Below are 15245 nucleotides of genomic sequence, written 5' to 3'. Positions count from 1 at the left end.
TATGTATGTTGAACTTCTTTCACACCGTACGTAGCCAAGCGTGGGGGAAATACAATTTCTTGCTGTGGTTTTCACACCTGATGATGATTGCTTGTATTGCAATCGAAACGTCGTGAGAATTGTATAAAATATTTTATTATTTTATTATTTCCTTTCTACGTGACTTTACCGAAAGAACCAATAATATAATAAAACTAACAGCGCTTATCCCAACCAGCTGGGGATTAGTCCACTTGCTGTGTCGCCTTCTCCTGGCGAGCCAGCAGGGTACGGCACCACCTCAACACTCACGGGTCGTAGGAGGGAGTCTCACAACAACTTCTGTTGGTGCGGTGATCCATCAACCCTCGCTGCTGCGGCTGCCACCACAGTGCCGGGTTACAGGCAGCCCACGTGGCCTGGCCTGGGAGGTGGCCACGAGCTGGCAAGCATTACTACACGATGTTTGAACTTTAGTTGTATGTTTCAATTTAAAGCTTTCGTAACTGCAGAGATTCATCTTCTTGGTTCTTTCTGTCTCCTCGACAGACCTGTTCTCCACCTGAAGACGGCTGCTTGCGTTGTGGCCGAAACGTCGTGAGAATTATTTTATTATGTTTAATTTTATTATTTTATTATTTTCCTTCTACGTGACTTTACCGAAAGAACCAAGAAGATTTATTTGTATGGTTTTTTGTATTACCAAGTAAGGCCCACTAAGCTATATAGATATTATATTATTTGGGTTTTCGGTAAAGTCACGTCGATAGGTTAAAAGAAAATAGTTTTTTGTTATTTTTTGTTATTTTCTTTCAACCCATCTAGGTGTCTTTACCGAAAAACCCAAAGAATATGAATTCCTGCAGTCACGAAAGCTTTAAGTGAAGATTTATACAACTATTTTTCAGAAGTGACCTGACCACGAATTATAGGTCAACGAAGTGGCTCATCATCATGTGGAAATAGCAGCCAAATACTCTGAACGCACGCTGATTATAAATGTGGAAGGGAAAACACGGAGGACCTTGAGAAAAATCCACGCGACCACGGGGAGAGAGACATGCAAACTCCAAATATACATGCGTCAGGGTCGGGATCGGGATCGGGATCGAACCCACAACCTCCTGAATACCAGGCGAGGTAGTTAACATTTTGCCACGGTAGCACCCACAATATATGATTCCGTAATAGCTATGCGGAGCTTTGAGTGTCACCCCCTCATATGCGTGAGTTTTCTTCGGATTTTCAGGTTCGTTCCACACAAGAAGCCGAGAAATCGTCATTTGATTTGGGCCAAACATTTCGACGTAAGAATGCGTCCTGAGATTCAGCGAGGCTCTGTCGGGTAAATCATCATCATCATCAACATCATCCATTATCTATCCACTTTTGGATGGAAGCATCAAGTCGTCACTCCTGGGGCAATTAAAAAGCATAATTGTTTGTTATTGTTGTTGTTGTAAGATCTCCCTTTTACAAAAAACAAGAAACAAAAGCGCGTGAAAAGATACTGTAAATGTTAATTTATTTGGCATTCTGCAAATTGCGGAGTAATTTTCAAGTCATGTAATTAGTAGGATTTGCCACATGTACGTGTGCGTGTGTGTGTACCTTACACAATGGGGAGCTGTGACGCAGTGGTGGGCGCGCTGCTCTACAAACCCGGCCACCCAAGTTCGATTCCCGCTCACGACCACCAACACCTGTGACGATTATCAGAACCGGTCACGGGCCTGTCCCGAGGTCGCCTCGACCTCTCACGGGTAGCTCGTGCGAGGTGCTCACATTGCCACCGGGGGAGACAAAGGCGGCTGCGCGCGTTGTTTTGTTTGTTTGGCCAAACCACCCCGTGGTTTTGCCACTCACTAACAGCACTTGCCCCAACAGTCTGTTAAGCCTATACAGGGCGCGGGGGGATCTTTGTCTGTGTGTGTGCAAAGCACGTGTGTGCAGGGCGCGCGCGCGCGCGTGTGTGTGCGAGGTGTGTGCGAGGTGTGTGTGCGCGTTGTGTGTGTGTGCAAGGTGTGTGTGTGCGTTGTGTGTGTGTGCGAGGTGTGTGCAAGGTGTGTGTGTGTGCAAGGTGTGTGTGTGCGTTGTGTGTGTGTGTGCGCATTGTGTGTGTGTGCGTTGTGTGTGCGCATTGTGTGTGCGTGCGCATTGTGTGTGTGTGCGCGTTGTGTGTGTGTGTGCAGCCGCGTTATTATTCCCATGCGGGAGTGGCCGCTTGTTAACAGATGGTGCTCGCACGATCGCCGCCTTCATCATCCAAGAGGCGGCCACATTACCAGCAGCAGCAGCAGCAGCGGCGGCAGCGGCAGCAGTTGTCGCTGTTTAAGCAGCCGAGTCGGCTTAGTGCGGTGCTCCGCGCGCCCTGCCCCTGGCCCTGCCGGGAAAGCAGTCGTTGTGTGCCAATGAGAGCATTAGCCCTGCTGCAGTGTTTACTGTCGGTGTGTGTGTGCGTCTGTCAGTCAGTGTGTGTGTAAGTGTCTGTGAGTGTGTGTGTGTAAGTGTCGGGGAGCGGTAGTGTGGCGGTTAGCGCGCTGCGCTACGAAAACCGGCGAACCGAGTTCGATTCACGGTCAACATCGGTGACGATTATCTGAACGGGTCGTGGGCCTCCCCTAGGTCGACTCAGCCTCAAATGAGTACCTGGTGCGGTGGGTAAAAACATCACCACTGGGCAGACAAAGGCGGTCGGGCGTGGTGCTGGCAAACCACGCCCTCGTGTGCCGTTCTGACCATCATAGGTGCTCGCTAACATCACTTGCCCCAACAGTCTGTTAAGGCTATACGGGGGATCTTTGTATTTTAATCTAAGTGTGTGTCTGCGTGTATGGGAAGCGGTAGTGTAGCGGTTAGCGCGCTGCACTACGAACCCGGCCAACCGAGTTAGATTCCCGCTCACGGCGAACACCAGTGACGATTTTCTGAACCGGTCCTGGGCCTCCCCTAGGTGAACTCAGCCCCAAATGAGTTCCTGGTCCGGTGTGTAAACATCTCTCCTGGGGAGACAAAGGCGGTCGGGTGTGGTTCTGGCCACCCCACCCCCTCGCGCCGACCTTCAAAGGTGCTCCCTAACAGCACTTGCCCCAACAGTCTGTTAAGTCTCTACACGCGGGGCTCTTTGTCTTGCGTGCGTGAGCGTGCTCATGGTTACAGCTCAGGGAATGTGTTTGGCGTGTGGCTTACCGGCCCGGGGAGACGCAGACTCTTGGCTGCGTGAGAAGGAGGTTCCTGGCTACTAATCCTGTGGGCAGCCAACATTGTGCTGCTGCTGCTGCTTCTATTGCTGTGCTGAGCACTGAGCACATACATGCAGACAGAGAGGCACACACGCACGCACAGAGAGACGGGCAGACAGAGAGACGAGGCATTACCTGCGTGAGAGCCACGTGAGAGAGAGAGCTACGCCACAGAGAAGGGCAAAGGGTCCTTTATTGACACGGGGGAAGCCTCGGCCGATTCTTAAGGCTCATTTTCAGGAGGATCCCGCCCGCTTTGTGGTGTTTGGCGAATTTCTTATCGCGTTTCACACACTCACACAAGAAAAGCCCCACTCGGAATCTGCCCACGCATGCGATTGGTGCTCAGAGATCTGTATGGGATAGGTTAGTAACCTACCTGCTGTACTGCCTGGTGCAAGCCAACCTCGCGGGCAAATCGCTCGTGGTGGTCTCACGTACGAACGTCTCTCATTGATGCACCGACCCGGAGTTGGATGCATGCGCCACGATGGTACACATCGATGCGTGGAGATAAATCTCATTAAAATATCGTTTTCACTGTTTTTTTTCCCTTCTAATCAGGAATCGGGCAATTTGTTTGATGACGCAAATCGCTTGGAAATTACTTTACTTCACGCAGCATGAGCAGATTCACTTATACTGCATGACATTAGTATTCATTGTCAATATCACTTAACGTATTCTGGTGCTGGACCACATATGGCGACAATTAAGTGGCCAAATGATGTGATTGTTCAGTGCCGCTGCAGTTGAGTGAGCAGTTTATTTCCCGCACCGCATCGCTCCTCCTCCACCACCACCACCACCACCAACTGCCACGACCAACCACTACCAACCACCACCAATCACCACCAACCACTACCAACCACCACCAATCACCACCAACCACTACCAACCACCACCAATCACCACCACCAACCACCACCAACCACTACCAACCACCACCAACCACCACCAACCACTACCAACCACCACCAATCACCACCACCAACTGCCACGACCAACCACTACCAACCACCACCAACCACCACCAACCACCACCAACACTGACAGCTTCTCACTTGCTCGCCGATTTTCTCTCCTCGGCAGCTGAAGTGCCGAACGCTCAGAATCAGAATATGTATTTAGCCTGGAGAAATCCGATGAATTATGAAGCTCTTCTTCACAGGAATGAGTGCCGTGTCACGTGGTCGCGACGCGTCCGTCCCACGCCTTGTGACGTCTCCTTGATGACGCTCTGCTGTGCGCTGTAACCACGGTAACCACGGTAACCATGTGTGTGCGCGGTGCTTTGGGTAACCACGAATTACGTGTCGAGGAAAAATAGCTCCTCCATAACGCGCAAGACGCATAACTCCAGTATAACACGTACCGCGAATGAAGCTATAGAGCTCTTTTTTAGAAGCGACTTGGTCACAAATGATAGCTCAACAAAGTGGAAAATTATAGCAGCCATATTACTCTAAACCCGGAGAAAAATCTACGCGACCACGGAGAGAGAGACATGCAAACTCAAAATATAAAGCAGGTGTCAGGGTCGGGATCAAACCCACGACCTCCTGTATACCAGGCGAGGTAGTTAACATCTCCTAGCCACCGTGGCTTGTCTATTTAGATAAACGTGGGCAGTTACTTACTCTTAACTTCCTTAATGGCCTTAAACATTAGCTGTCTTTAACAAGGACGCACACGTGTTTGTAATGTCAATTCACGTGACGTGTGATTTTATACTTATAAACAACACCTTAGCTGAAGGCGCTCTATAACATAGTTTACAAGCGGTAACAAAAATAAAGTTATTTAGATGGCAGTGCAAGTGTCAATGAACGAGTGTGACCGTAACAGAGGGCACATGGGGGTCACGATGAGCCAGGGTAGGGGAGAAACGGGAAGAGGTGGAGGAGCGATGGGAGGGAAGAGGAAGGGAATTGACAATGGAGAAGCGGCGAGGCTTTTGCAGAGGAGCGACAGGAGGTGTGGATGTCGACGTTCCAGAAAATATATCGATTGAGAAAGTCAACCCGTGATACGTGTGGCAGGGGGCTTCGACGAAAATAGACTCTACACTCTTTGGTTCTTTCGGTAAAGTCACGTAGTTAAAAATACATTAAAATAAAACAAATCACGACGTTTCGATTGCAACACAAGAAATCATCATCAGGTGGGAAAACCACAGCAATAGTTTGTTTTGCTGAAGTGGGAGAGAGAGCTGCCGTGGCAAGACGTTATATAGTTAAGAAGGGGGAGGGGCAAGGGGGGAGAGAGACTCCCGGATTGTGTGGTCGTGTGGCACCACGTGTTGTTCGGCACAAGGTGCGCCACACGCACACGCAGGAGAGAGACTCAGCACCACCGCGAACACGCGGGGCGGTACAAAGGGGCTCTCCATTTGCCATCGATCATCATCATCGTCATCATCATTGTCATCGTCATTATCATTATCATCATCATTGTCATCATCATCATCGTCATTATCATTATCATGAGCATTGCTCTACAGGGCGCCACGGTAGCGCGATGTTAACTACCTCGCCTCGGATACAAGAGGTCGTGGGGTCGATTCCAACCCTGACGATTTTTGGAGTTTGCATGTTCTCCCCGTGGTCACGTGGATTTTTTTCCGTGTTTTTCGTCTGTATGTAGAAGCATGCGCTTGGAGTATTTATTTGCGATGAATGTCCACGTGATAAGCCACTACGTTGAGCTATCATTTGTTGTAGCCAGGTCGCTTCGGATTTTTTTTCTCTATATCTCAGTGTGGGCCTTGCCTGGTAAAATACAAATAGTTTAGTTTATAGTTTAGTTTTATATTCTATTGCTGGTTGATTCCAGTCCAGCTTAAATAACTGAAGGATTAATACGATGATGCGTTTGTTCATCACGTGACAACTTTCATCTATTAGCGGTCTCGGGTGGAGGGGGTTAACGACGCGCATTTTTATTCACGCGATCACCACCCAAACATCAACGACGAATCACAATATTGGTCGCCAAAGCCTACGAGTTCAACTTGGCCCCGAAGTGTTTTTTTTTCATCTTCTTCTTCCAGTCGTCGCGTTCCAACAGACGCATGGCCAAGTTGTTCTCTCTGCGATTATCTGTTTTGACAGTTTCTCAATTCGTCGCTGAGCGTCTCATCTCGCGGCTTAAGTGCGATTCCGCTGTAATGGGCTTCGACTCGCTCAGGTGGCTCCCGATGTGTGTGTGTTCAGGTTACAGCCACCGCGCCGTAGAACGCGTGGACGCATCGGCGAGGCCCGGCCGTGAGAACAGACGCCGCTCCGCGCAGCGCAGCAGAGTCGAGGCTCTTGTTGTAGCGTAGCCTCCTCCTCCGACGACGAGCGGATCCTAAACTTTCCCGAGCCCCCCTCGACCCCCTTCGCTTCCCGTTGATCCGTTCCTTTTTCTATCCTTGCTCTGATATTTCCCATTCTCTTCTCCTTCTCTCTCACCGCTTCCCATCCCGTCAGTTGGTGGCCACGCATTCCGTCCTTGCCTCTCCACCCCCACCACCTACCTGTGGTGGTGGTGTGCCACGGGTAAAATAGTTGCTACTTTACAGCGAAAAAAAGAAAACACCCCAAAGGTTTTAGCGTTAATGGATTTCTCCGCAGATCTGTGCTTTGCCGCGGTGCGTGGCAGAGACGCAAACAATGTAGCGTGCGCGTGCGAGTTGAGATGTCGACTTGGCAATATTACGGGGTTTGTGGTCGGAGTGTGGCTTTGGCAGGGGCTTATCTTGCATAATCTGTTATCTTTAGCTTTTGAGCAGTCACGGGGGTGCTTGTGCATTGTGTAAACGGCTTTTTTAGAAACACTTATACGAGTGAGCTTGTCTCGCCTCGCCACGGCCAGTTTTTGTGTTCTCATCCGTTCTGAATGTTTAGTCTAACTTTGCATTTATTTTCTGCGTTCGCCTTTCGTGACCTGCGGCCGCATCACCCGGAATGCGCCCCTATCTGTACCCATGTCGCGCAACTAGTAAGCACGGGTTGAGCCTGTGGGCAGTGTTGGTATGGGCGACAATCACGTGTTAAACACAGGTGATAATGATGATGAAAATGAATAGCAATGATTTGGTTTAGATCTTAAGTTTTCGTGACTGCAATGTTCCATACTCTTTGATTCTTTCGGTAAAGTCACGTAGGTATAAAATAAAATAAAAACTTTTTTACAAAAATTTGTAACAATACATTTAAAAAAATATATATATATTTTTTTTATTGTTACATTTTTTTTTTATAAAAAAGTTTTTGTATTTTATTTTATACTTACGTGACTTTACCGAAAGAACCAAAGAGCAATGATATGATTTCATGCAGCCTTCTATCATTGAAGCGTGTGATAATGTCAGCAATATGTTCAGGAGATAAATGCCCAAATGTCCGAGGTCTGCTGCTGTTGGCCACGACAAGAGGGCTTCATGTATGTATGTTGTACTATATTGAACTTCGTTCGCACCGTACGTAGCCAACCGTGATAATCGGAGGTGCTGGGGAAGGACAACAAACTAAAAACACAAGAAGCAATTCAGGAGAGAGATTCGTGTAGTTTTGCATTTCCTCATCCATTGAAGGAGTGCGCCGTTCATGAACAATGCATCACAGAACGCCGTTTTTTTTATTTCACCGCAAGACAAATGCAGCCGGAACCGATGGCGTCGATTTTCCTAATCTCCGTGGTCCTATATTGGGATGTTTGTCCAACTCCGTTAATGAGCGTTTATTCGTGAACCTACATGTGGGAGGAAACCGGAGTGGCCGGGGGAAATCAATGCCACTCGATCCACCTCCATACACATGGCGATTAATCGACTTGCTGTGCTGCCTTACCTACTCAGGCAAACAAGGGAAATTATTTAAACTATGGACTATTTAAAAAATAGATGTATCAGTAAGGCACATTGAGCTATATAGTAGCTCTTATTAAGAAGCGACTTGGTCACCAATTATTGCTCTACGAAGTGGCTTATCACGTGGAAATGTATAGCAGTCAAAAGCACGTTGATTATAAACGTGGAGGGAAAATTGGAGGACCCGGAGAAAAATCCACGCGACCACGGGGGGAGAGAGAGAGAAAGAACATGCTAATTCCAAATATACAGCAGGCGTCAGGATCTGGATCGAACCCACGACCTCCTATATACACCGCGGCGCTAACCACTACACTACCGCTCTCTCATCTCCAGGAGATGGCGACATCAGTGTCCGCGGGTAGGCAAGGGAGGGTCACGACTTTGTGGTCTACCAACCCTCCCTGACTCTCTCCACAGTGCTGCATTAGAGGCGTGCACCTCCAGATGTCACGGCCTCTCGCTGGGCTTCTTGGTGGCCACCAGATGGTAGTGCTGTAAACATCCAATGTTGTATTCTACTATGTCCCCACGTCTATGCTCCACTCCTTCACTAATCCGCACTGACCAGCGTGGTGAAGTATGGTCAAATAACTACCCTCCTCAACCTCCCTCAATGTACATATATACGATGAGAATTTGCTGATTATGTAAATTGTTGTACGATATATTGAGCGAATTGTTTAGTTTTTAATCAGAAACTAGCAACGCGCATGTCCTTTGGACGTGACCGTCCGTCTGTCCCTCCCTCCGGACGTAACGCCCAGCCAGTCGGCCAGCCAGCAAAACTTTTATATTTTTTTGTAATATGACATGTGTACATCGTTACTTCACCGCGCTGGTCAATGTGTGTCGGTGAAGGCGTAGGGGGAGTGCAAAAGGGCAATGATTTGTTTTGTACTGCACTGCCCACAACGCCTGCTGCATCTCACTTTTGTTCAAAGTGGTTACCTATCCAAGCACTATCCAGGCTCAACCCCGCTTAGCTACAGAAGTATAACGGGATTGGGTGCATTCTGCGCTAGGTCTAGAATGATCAGAATCAAAATATTTATATATACCGGAGATATCCGATGAGCTAAAACGCGCCCCCCCCCCCACACAGATGTCCAGTAGGTGCAATTCAGAACGTTACAACAACAAACAATACAAAGCTGCGCCGTCGACTGCAATAACCCAGCGACACCGGTACCAAATCTCGGTGCAAATCAATTCCTGCTGCCACCCGAACTCAGAAGCCAATTTCCCGGACTGTGTGAGTCACACGGGGACACGTGGCATTGCTCGTAGGCCCTCACGTCACTCCTCCGCAGTGAAAACACCTGCGTGGTCAGACGATCAGCTGAGTTGAACCCTGAGCGGCATTTGACCTTGTGACCTCCTACGTGTGAGTCGAGATGCTCTAGCCGCAATGCCACCTGCCCCAGCAACACGCCCCACTAATCCACACACAAAGACAAAGATCACCCATGTAGCCCTATATATACACACTGTTTGGAGCAAGTGCTGCCAGGGAGCACCTATGAAGGGCGGAACGCTACACGACGTTGTGGGTGGCCAGCACCGCCCACAACCAATGACGAATATTTGAACCGGTCCTGGCCCTTCCCTAGGTTGACTCAGCCGTTAGCAAGTAGCTGTTATGGTTTATAAACTTCAGCACAAAGGAGACAACGGCGGCTGGGCATGGTGCTGGCCTATGATGGGAGCTAACAAATTGTTCAATTCCTAGCCCGGGTGAACATCAGATCACATCATTCAAGCAATTAGAAACATGTTACCTGGTCTGGGCCACTCCAAGGTTGACTTTGAATGCTTGTTGTCATCAGCATCGGAGAAACAAAGGTGGCTGGGTGACCACTGGTCACAGCCCCCCCCCCCCCCCAATCTCATGCGCTGCGACAGTCTTAATAGTTATCCTTAAATGAGTACCTGCCGTGGTGTATAAACACAAGCAGTGGGGGGACACCCCCCTCGTGCGCCGTGCCGGCCTTCGTGGGGCGCTGCTCGCGAACGGCACTTGCCCCGGTAGTCCGCTGAAGTCGCGCCTCCGATTAGCACGGTTGGCTACGTACGGTGCGAAAGAAGTTAAACGTGCGTACGTACAAATGCTATGGGGGGGGAGGGCACATTTGCCTTTGTGCGCTCCAGCTTCAAAAGCTCGCTAACTCACCAGCCGCGCGTTGCGACCGCCAAAAATGCGAAACATGTTAATCCCGCGTGGGCGACGGGGACATTCTCAACGCCGAACAGGGCAGAGCAGGACAGGGAAGGGGCTTTGACGTTGCATGTACAGTACCCACATGCCCCCCTGCCCATAGTCGCATGCACGGACACGGATTTGCCGATGGCCGGCACCTCGCGCTGTCAAGATCGGCCTCTGTGGAGGGAGGGGAGGAGGAGGAGGAGGCTCGTGAAGGACGTTCCTGGGTAGCGGGAGGCAGTCGCCCCTCCAGCAAACAACGGAGGGTGGAGGGAGCGACGCTCACAGCAGGTCGGATAAAACTCAGCAATTGTTGCGCAGTAGGGAGTTACAGGTGGCCGCGAACCCATGGCAACCGGGTCTGTCCCGTGACCTCCTGCCAGCAGCGGGCCTTCAACACTTCACGTGCCATCAAAGTGCACCTAGCCTGGCACACGCGCAGCGGGGGACGTCACCGCCACTCAGTGGCGAATGGCGGCTGCTGTTGTTGTTGCTGCTGCTGCACACCCATTGCGCAAACTTCAGCGTCGAGTGATATCCGAACCGAGCCTGCCCCCCACTAGGTTGACTCAGCCCTAAATGAGTGCACTACCTCCTGCGGGGTGCACATGTGCACGACTGGGGGGAGACAAAGGTGGCTGGGCGTGGCTTTGTCCCCGCCGCCCGCTTTCTTGTGCGCCGTTCCCGCTCCAGCCTTAATAGGTGCTCGCGAACAGCACTTGGCCAAACAGTATGCTGCATGCTGCACAGGGGATATTTGTCTTTCTTACCAGGATACAGCTCCCCCGCCCCCATTTCGCCTTATGGACTATTTCATTGTTTGCGAGCACCTATTAAGGCTGGCATGTGGGGGGGGGGGGGTGGCTTACATGGTGTGTGTTGGTGAACGGAGAACCCAGGACAGGTTCAGATACCACTCGCCACTCATATTAGCCCTGGCCACGGATCAAACTCAAGTCACGGGTTCCCAGAGCAGTGTGCTTAACCACTGCGCCACCACTCCTCGCCACAGGATACAATACAGCAGAAGCAAGAATCGTGACGGAGTGGCAGCAGCCAAGGAAGAGAAGGCGAATGAGAGGACTTCCACCGGAGAGTTGAAGCGGTGAAATCAGCCCGTGGTGCCGGGTGTATCGTAACATCGCAGAACCGTGAGATGGCAATGTCTCGGAGAGGCCTTCTTCCAGCAGTGGATTGATCGTGGCTCTTCATAATAATGAAGGCACACAGGCATTCAAAGTAGGACGCCTTCAGGATTGTTAGGGTTCAGTATTAATTCCTGAGGTTTAGAGAGTCAGGCTAAGGCAGGGGTCGGAATCCAAAATAATAAGAAGAGGTTTTTTTTCGAATTCGGTACTAAACTCAATGTTTCAAGAGCCGCAATGCAATGTGAATACAAATATACACACGTGAATACACACACACGTGATTACACACACACGTGAACACACACGTGTGAACACACACGTGTGAACACACACGTGAGTACGCACACACACGTGATTACACACACACACGTGATCACACACACGTGAGTATACACACACGTGATTACATACACACACACACGAACACACACACACACACACGTGATAACACACACACGAACACGCACACACACGTGATTACACACACACACGAACACACACACGAACACACACACGTGATTACACACACACGTGAATACACACACACGTGAATACACACACACACACGTGATCACACACACACGAAGCAGTGCGTGAAGAGCCGCAGGTTGCCGACCCCTGGGCTCATGCAACTTTAGGATTCTCGAGGTGAGTCACAGCTCAGAGGAACAGATCAGGGCACCTTCCACGACTCGTACAAATTCAGTGGCAGTTTCAAAAGTAACCTCCTTCCCTTCCAGTGGTGGCTAAATCACATTCCATAAACAACAAAAGCCAAAGCACTCGAAGCAATGTTTACAATGTCATTTTCTATCCTTCCTCATTTACAGCTTCTCACCATCGTTAAGGACATCACAGGCATCGCCCAAGCCTACTGCAAGGGCATATTTAGCCGCGGGATAAATTACGTTTAACGTAGGCACGCACAAGACAAAGATCCCCAGTATAGCCTTGACATACTGTTGGGGCAAGTGCTGTTAGCCAGCATTTGTCTCCCTAGTAGCAATGTTTACACATCGCATCAGCTACTCATTTGAGGCTGAGTCGACCTAGGGGAGGCCCATGACCGGTTTAGATAATCGTCGCTGGTGTTGGCTGTGAGCCAGAATCGAACTCGAGCCGCCGGGTTCGAAGCGCAGCGCTCCAGTTCCCCTTTGAAACACACAAGCAGGGAGACGCACGCACAGAGACACACACACCAATACCACCACCCCCCGCCATTCGCTACTAAGTGACGGCGGCGTCACCACGGCGCCGGTGCCAGGCCAGGTGCACTTTGAGGCCACGTGAAGTGTCGACGGCTCTCTGACAAAGTCTCTGGACAGACCCAGGTGCCATGGATTGCCTGTTACATGCACCAGTTATACCCTTACTGTGCCAACTTGCTGTACTTTAGCTACCCGTTGTTGTGAGCGTCGCTCCACTGCCCTCCGTTGTTGCTGGAGGGCGACTGCCTCCAACTGCCCAGTAGCAGCGTCCTTCACGAGCCTCCTCCACAGAGGCCGATCTTGACACCGCTGATACCGTTCGTCGGAAAGTCCACTCAGCTCAACATCCTCCCGTACCGCATCAGCTCCATCTCTACTTCAGCCCACACGCAAAAAAAACACACATACACACACACAAGTACAGAATCACACACAGAGACACACGCACGGAGACACACACACACACACACAAGTACAGAATCACACACAGAGACACACGCACGGAGACACACACACACAAGCACAGAATCACACACGAAGACACACGAACGGAGATACACACACACACACAAGCACAAACTCACACACGGAGACACACACACGAAGACGCAGACGCACGGAGGCACACCTGTACTTTTATTTATTTATTAGTTCGCGCTTGATCGGTTGATTGCAAATTGCGCAATCGCGTGGATAATTACGCGTGTTAGTGTGAGCACACACGCGCGCGTGCACAGGCAGTGTGGAAAAGAAAAGAGAGAGAGAGAGAAAAAAACCACAACGATTGTGAGAAAAAAAATATTCTTTCCAACCGTAACGACCCCCGGGGTAACGAGCGCAAAGTGGGGGAGGGCGGGGCCCAGCTGGGCCAGGGTGCGGTTCGGTGGGCTGCAGGTGTGGAGGCGACAGTGAGGATGGATGAGAAGACGCTGGGCAGCTAGGGCAACTCCTCGTTGAACGCGGTAGATGGGTTCCTGAGAAGTGCCTCGTTAAGCGAAAAAACGCCTGAAGCGAAAGAAATTTCCCCCAAAAATAATCTAACGACGATCAAGTTTTTGGCGTGGTGCGATGTCACTCCGACTACGACGCAACAAATAACGGAGGGTACGACGCGCGCGTTACTCGAATGTTTCGCGTAATGTATCACTGCACCGCTGAGGTGTTAACGCCGCGTGAGCCGGGCGGTGGTGGTGGTGGCGACGCCGCCGCCTGTAATCCAGCACTCTGGAGGCAGCAGCAAGAGCTACACAGACTGTGTACTAGACAGACAGACTGTGTACTAGACAGACAGACTGCGCAGTGCTCGGAGCTAGATTTGCGATGTGACTGCGAATTCGCGTGATTTTGCCTGCCGAATATGGGTACTCGATGCCAACTGACAGCGTAAATAGCGACGAAGCGTACACATTCGAGGTAATGCAATCTTTTAATACAAAATGCTATATATTTTTTAACTAAGTCCAATCTTCAATTTCCTCACAAAGAGCGGCCCACCGACCCTCGGAATGGACCGCCCAGACGGCCATTTGCCCTACGGACTGCTGCCCTCTGGGACAGCCCAGGTAGGTAGCAAACCGCGCAAATCGCAGGTGCGGGATGATGGGTGACGCGGCCCCACGTGGGGGGCTCCCTCGCCCCCCCCCCACTTGGTGATTCTCTACCGGAGTCAGAGAGGCCCGCGGTGATGAATGCCTCGCGCAGGTGGCGAGTGGAAGGGAGGAGGGGGGGGGCGAGTGGAAGGGAGGAGGGGGGGGGCGAGTGGAAGGGAGGAGGAGGGGGGGGCGAGTGGAAGGGAGGAGGGGGGGGCGAGTGGAAGGGGGAGGAGGGGGGGGGGGCGAGTGGAAGGGAGGAGGGGGGGGGGCGAGTGGAAGGGAGGAGGGGGGGGGGGCGAGTGGAAGGGAGGAGGGGGGGGGCGAGTGGAAAGGAGGAGGGGGGGGGCGAGTGGAAGGGAGGAGGGGGGGGGCGAGTGGAAGGGAGGAGGGGGGGGGGGGCGAGTGGAAGGGAGGAGGGGGGGGGGCGAGTGGAAGGGAGGAGGAGGGGGGGGCTCACAGAGGCGGCGATGAAATGAGAAAAGGAGACGTCAGGTTTGGGGCGTGCGTTCGTTTGTCGCGGGGGTGGGTGGGTGGGTGTGGGTGGGGGTGGGTGGGTGGGTGTGGGTGGGTGTGGGTGGGTGGTGGTGGGTGTGGGTGGGGGTGGGGGTGGGTGGGTGTGGGTGTGGGTGGGGGTGGGTGGGTGTGGGTGGGGGTGGGTGGGTGGTGGTGGGTGGGTGTGGGTGGTGGTGTGGGTGGGTGGTGGTGGGTGGGTGTGGGTGGGTGGGTGTGGGTGGGGGTGGGTGGGTGGTGGGTGTGGGTGGTGGTCGGTGGGGGTGGGTGGTGGTGGGGGGGTGGGTGTGGGTGGTGGTGGGTGGGGGTGGGTGGTGGTGGGGGGGTGGGTGTGGGTGTGTGTGGGTGGGTGGTGGTGGGTGGAGTGGGTGGGTGTGGGTGGGTGGGGGTGGGTGGGTGTGGGGGTGGGTGGGTGTGGGTGGGGTGCACGGCGGAGGGACATTGATGTCGGGGGACGCGTTGTGGTGGAGGCGGGTGGAGGCGGGGGGTGCGGTGGAGCAGTGGGAGG

At 51.8% G+C, this 15245-nt stretch overlaps 1 long non-coding RNA gene across 1 annotated transcript; it reads right to left on the bottom strand.

The window, feature by feature from the left end:
* Positions 1-1514: 1514 nt before the first annotated feature.
* Positions 1515-3999, bottom strand: LOC133352035 (uncharacterized). Its single transcript, XR_009756247.1, has 3 exons — positions 3601-3999; positions 3169-3280; positions 1515-2362 (listed from the first exon to the last, which is right to left on the bottom strand). It is a non-coding gene; the product is annotated as an uncharacterized LOC133352035 (long non-coding RNA).
* Between the last annotated feature and the right edge of the window lie 11246 nt (positions 4000-15245).

This window comes from Lethenteron reissneri, chromosome 39 (assembly GCF_015708825.2).
Source record: "Lethenteron reissneri isolate LAM-NWPU_2019-01 chromosome 39, ASM1570882v1, whole genome shotgun sequence".
Classification (NCBI taxonomy): domain Eukaryota; kingdom Metazoa; phylum Chordata; class Hyperoartia; order Petromyzontiformes; family Petromyzontidae; genus Lethenteron; species Lethenteron reissneri.
Note: the sequence above shows the minus strand (reverse complement) of the source record. Positions and strands in the feature narration are given on the sequence as shown.